Consider the following 6,000-nt stretch of genomic DNA (forward strand, 5'->3'; position numbering starts at 1 on the left):
CAACAAAACAATACACAACACCATAATAATGCAATTCCACTTCCAAAACCAAAACCGACCCAGCAACATACAAAATAGCAATAAACAAAGCAATTGAGGATACACAAACATGACCCAAAACAATCTAAAAGCAGTCAAACAAAAATAAATTTGATCAACAACAGTATCAATATTAGTAACAATTTCAACATAGAAGTGATTAAAAATCCCTCGTTGACATTATCATTACATTTATAAAAAAAAATAATAATAAAATAAAAGGAACAAATTGTGGCTGAATGAATAGTCTTAGTCTACTCTCCCACAGCTGCTTCATTGTGACACATGTTTTGCTGTTGCCCCCGGTGGTGTGGCAGGAGTACTGCATGCATGATCAACCCCAAGTTTGAAAGGTTTCATCAAGCCTATTTGGGTGGTGTTCGGCATGCCGAAAGAAAACTTTTTGCGGACCGGATGTGGCCCGCGGGCCGCTAGTTTAAAAGTAGATATCACGGGAAACACCGTAAGATTCGACTTACACATTTTGTCTTACTCACAAGCTGACAGCTAAGGATCGATCTAATTTTGTTTTTTCAAGCACGGCAATGACGAATGTGAGGGTGAAGGGCATTGTTTAAAAAAAAAGAAGTGAACAATAGTCATCGAATTAAAGGAATTAAAGAAATCAATCATCATTAAAAAAAATAAAAAAAGACAAATTGTGTAGCTAGAAAAGCAGTTGGAGCGTAACACGGCCAGAAGCAGAATGAGTAAATAACGCCAGCCAAGGACTCTAAAATGTACTTTAGTTTACCAAGGATCCCCATTAGTTTACACCGCAGTGGAGACTATTCTACCTGGGGTCCAGGCAAAAAAAACATCACACAATCACAAAACAAAAGATTACAATGCAGCACAACATGATCAAATAATAAAATGTTGTAATACAAAAATAGCAACGACAAAGAACAAAAAAAAAACAAAAAAAAACAATAACTTGGAGTTTACATAGTAATGTTCATACCAAAAAATAAAAAGAACAATATAAAAATATATTTTTGCAAAAATGACACAAAGAACCAATGGCCGAAAATTAGTGTACCAAAGACAAACTAAGTGACGAAAAAGTACCATCCATCCATTTTCTACTGCTTGTCCAATAGTCATTAATCCATCCATCCATTTTCTAGTCATTAAAATAGTCAATAATCAATAAAACCAGTCATGACATTAGGTACAATCTAGAATGATCTCTTTCCGCAATACTTGTCCTCTTAGTCTAATCTTAAAATCCACTATGCTGGTGATTAATACCAGATGTTGTAGAAGTCGATTCCAGTAAGTGATTGCCCTATACATCTTCTTCCGCTTATCCGAGGTCGGGTCGCGGGGGCAGCAGCCTAAGCAGGGAAACCCAGGCTTCCCTTTCCCCAGGCCAGTCGGGAGACATAAGTCTTCCCAACGTGTCCTGGGTCTTCCCCGTGGCCTCCTACCGGTCGGACGTGCCCGAAACACCTCCCTAGGGAGGCGTTTGGGTGGCATCCTGACCAGATGCCCCAACCACCTCATCTGGCTCCTCTCAGTCTTTTTCAAAACACGAGTTTTGCGTTCAAGGCGGGTGAGAGCTCCTCTTCGGGCTAAGCCTGGTACCGTAGTTGTGACTGTCACTAGCAAGCTCTAAAATCATATCTAAACGGCGAAATTGTATCCGTGGAATTACGGAGAAGCTGCGGATGGTGTGTTTGACAGAAGCAGCTGAAAGATACCACAGAAGTCCACGCTCCAAGGTAAACACTGAACATTATTATTACATTACTTTATTTAAAAGAGTTAACAGTACTTTCTATTGTATTTTTTTAATACAAAATCTAAAAGTGACGTTTTCCTTCGATTTCAATGAATTTTGACACAAATTTAAAGGCCTACTGAAAGCCACTACTACCGACCATGCAGTCTGATAGTTTATATATCAATGATGACATCTCAACATTGCTACACATTCCAATACGGCCGCTTTAAGTTTACTAAATTGCAATTTTAAATTTCCCGCTAAATATCCTGTTGAAAACGTCGCGAGTGACGTCACTGATTGCAGCGGACATGTTCTTCCAGCACCGATCACGGCTAAAAGTCGTCTGCTTTAATCGCATAATTACACAATATTCTGGACATCTGTGTTGCTGAATCTTTTGCACTTTGTTCAATTAATAATGGAGACGACAAAGAAGAAAGACGTAGGTGGGGAAGCGGTGTATTGCGGCCGGCTGTAGCAACACAAACACAGCCGGTGTTTCTTTGTTTACATTCCCAAAAGATAATGGTGAAACTTTAATATGGAAAAAAACGGTCAAGCGAACAAGGTTCTCTACCACATGTCAACCGGCAGGTTTGGGTGAGGAAAATTGTGGTAATAAGTCGGCTCTTACCGTAGACATGAGCAGAGCTCATGTCGTTCCTCCTCCGTGGTTTACCCGCAGAGACACTGGCGCTCACCACACCCCTCCGACTTTCAGGTACGACTATATAATCTCACTAAAACACTAGTAACACAATAAGCAGTTAAGGGATTTTCCAGAATTATCCTAGTAAATGTGTCTCCTAACATCTGAATCGCTCCCACTTCCCTCTTTTTTTTTCTTTTCTAGTCCTTCACTCTCACTTTCCTCATCCACGAATCTTTCATCCTCGCTCAAATTAATGGGGAAATTGTCGCTTTCTCGGTCAAAATCGCTCTCGCTGCCGGTGGCCATGATTGTCAACAATGTGAGGATGTGAGGAGCTCCACAAACAGTGACGTCACGCGCACATCGTCTGCTACTTCCGGTACAAGCAAAGCTTTTTTATTAGCAACCAAAAGTTGCAAACTTTATCGTCAATGTTCTCTACTAAATCCTTTCAGCAAAATCGCGAAATGATCAAATATGACACATAGATTGGACCTGCTATCCCCGTTTAAATAAGACAATCTCATTTCAGTAGGCTTTTAATCAATGACCCCAGTTATTTTGGGACGTCTGGAACGGATTAATTCTATTTGGGTGATTTCTTATGGGATGCATTCGTACGATTCGGTCTTCATGTCCTCAAATGCTCCCTACCTGCAAGTGTGGCGTGTCAGGTTGGAAACTAAACACAGAAATAATTCAAAAGGTGGCCCGGAAGTGACGTCACTGACTTTGAAATAAATTTAAAAAAAAAGGCTCTCTTTTATCATCAGCTTGTTTTAACATTGATGAATTCGACATAAGTCAACAATTCAGGTAGGCGATGTTTACAAAGTGACTTTAAGGGGGATTAGCGTGAGTTACAACAAACAAAAAACACAATTAAGTCGACTAATGGATAAATATGAAGATAATTCCGGTGGTCTTGCTAGCTTACTGACCGACATTAGCCGTCACGCGACCACGCGGACAGCGGTTAAAAGTTGTCAGACTTACCGGTTTCGCTGGATAAAAGCGGCGGAATGGAAGGTTCATGAGGACAGGGACATCCTCCGGAGCGGCGAGTTAGTTGGTGTGGGAGTAAAAAGCAGTAAAAGTAGGCGTGAAAACATGGATGAGAAGCCCGATGCCGGTTTATGACGTCATCTTTTTGTGGGGCTCCCGCTTGTCTCTTCTGTTTAAGCTGCGAGTGGGCGGGGCCTCGCACACAGCTGCTGTCGATGTGCTGGTATCACTGTAGGGCCGATACTTGGTGATGATATCGACATTTTTACTTGTACAAATGTGTTTTTGTTCACATTGTTACATATACATGCACATGTATACACATACATTTTATGTACACATACATACATTTTAAATTTCCTGAGAGAACTCTGTTGAAGGAATCAATAAAGTACTATCTATATATATGAGGAACAAGCGGTAGGAAATGGACACACGCACAAACACACAGTAGCAGAAGAGTTAATGCGTCTGCCTCACAATACGAAGGTCCTGAGTAGTCCTGGGTTCAATCCCGGGCTCGGGGTCTTTCTGTGTGGAGTTTGCATGTCCTCCCCGTGAATGCGTGAGTTCCCTTCGGGTACTCCGGCTTTCTCCCACTTCCAAAGACATGCACCTGGGGATAGGTTGATTGGCAACACTAAATTGGCCCTAGTGTGTGAATGTGAGTGTGAATGTTGTCTGTTGAGATAGGCTACAGCGACCCCGAAGGGAATAAGCGGTAGGAAATGGATGGATATATATACATACATATACGAAGACGACATTTTTACTTCTACAAGTTTTTTGTTCATATATATATATATATATATACATATATATATATATATATATGTATATATATATATGTATATGTGTACACATATATATACACTTAGTTATATACATATATATACACATACATATAAACACATACATACATATACACACACATATGTATGTATGTATACATACATACATATATATATATGTATATATATATATATATGTATATATATATATGTACATATATATGTATATATATATATATATATATATATATATATATATATACAGCTCCTGTCGATATGGTAGTATCACTGTAAGGCCGATATTTTTACTTCTACAAATGTGTTTTTGTTCATATTGTTACATATACGTACATATGTATACACATATATACATATGTGTGTACACACATACATATATACATATACACATACATCTATACTAACTGTGTATATATATATATATATATATACATATATATATATATATATATATATATATATATATATTTAAAAAACACACACACGTATACAGCTCCTGTCGAGATGGTGGTATCACTGTAGGGCCGATACTTGGTGATAATATCGATATTTTTACTTCTACAAATGTGTTTTTGTTTATATTGTTACAAACACATATATACACAAACATATATAAGGGACAAGCGGTAGAAAATGGATGAAGTTGTATATATACACACACGTATACATATATATATATTTATACACACACACACATGTATACGCATACTATACACATATATACAGCTGCTGTCGATATGGTGGTATCACTGTAGGGCCGATACTTGGTGATAAGATCGATATTTTTGCTTCCACAAAAGTGTTTTTGTCCGTATATATATCTAAATCTATATCTATATACATACATATATATATATATATATATATATATATATATATATATGATTGAGGGGTTCCCTCAATCATCTCCTGATGATTGAGGGAACCCCTCATGAAACAGTTCTGTAGAGATGAAGTAGTCTTGTGATTTTTCCCACACCTACATATTGCGCTCTACCACGGTATCGAGCACTATTCTCTGGATAATCCAATCAAGACATATATATATATATATATATATATATATATATATATATATATATATATATATATATATATATAGACACATACATAAATATATATGGCTGTATTGTGGGATGTATGTGAGTGTAAGGCACACTCACTAGCTGTATTGACACCACATTTACTCTATTGTTATGGTCACTGCCATCTGTTGGATGAACATAGTCATTACATTTGACCTGCAAAATGAAATTCAGAATAAGTTCTGTCCGAACAGCCAAGTAGTAAACAGAAATATATCAAAAATCAACCTTATTTGATGCTATAACATCAAAATGATCCCACTGTAGGTGTACATTTATGTTGAAGATTTTTAATAAGTAAATAAAGAGGGACACAATTGCACCAGTGATCTTATTTAATTGAGAGTTTGAACCAACAATAACAAGAACAGGTAAATACAAGAAGTGACCGCACCTTGCTCGTTTCTATGTGCGGCCATCTTGCCTTCTTTTTGGACACGTGAAGTGTGGCGCTGACACGACATGCCGCAAAGAAAGAAAAATACAAACCTTACAGAAATATATAAAAATATGTCATTAGATCCATATGCACAGTCGAGGAGAAGGTGTGCATTATTTACAGAAATAGGACACTTCTAGCAATATCTACAACCATGAGGACGTATGAGGAGGTGACACACAAGCTGCTGCAGGAAAAGGATGAAATAGTGAGGATGAGAGTAAAATGTCAAAAGAACA

The 6,000-nt window shown here is 37.7% G+C and overlaps 1 protein-coding gene across 1 annotated transcript in view; it reads right to left on the bottom strand.

The window, feature by feature from the left end:
* The window catches only part of relt (RELT TNF receptor), a 53,963-nt gene extending 50,374 nt beyond the window's left edge, over positions 1–3,589 (bottom strand). The window contains exon 1 of the mRNA XM_061919245.1: positions 3,420–3,589. The gene's annotated coding sequence lies outside the window, so the exon portion shown is untranslated. The remainder of the gene's footprint in view (positions 1–3,419) is intronic.
* Positions 3,590–6,000: the final 2,411 nt, after the last annotated feature.

Source organism: Nerophis ophidion, linkage group LG13 (genome assembly GCF_033978795.1).
Source record: "Nerophis ophidion isolate RoL-2023_Sa linkage group LG13, RoL_Noph_v1.0, whole genome shotgun sequence".
In the NCBI taxonomy this organism is placed as follows: domain Eukaryota; kingdom Metazoa; phylum Chordata; class Actinopteri; order Syngnathiformes; family Syngnathidae; genus Nerophis; species Nerophis ophidion.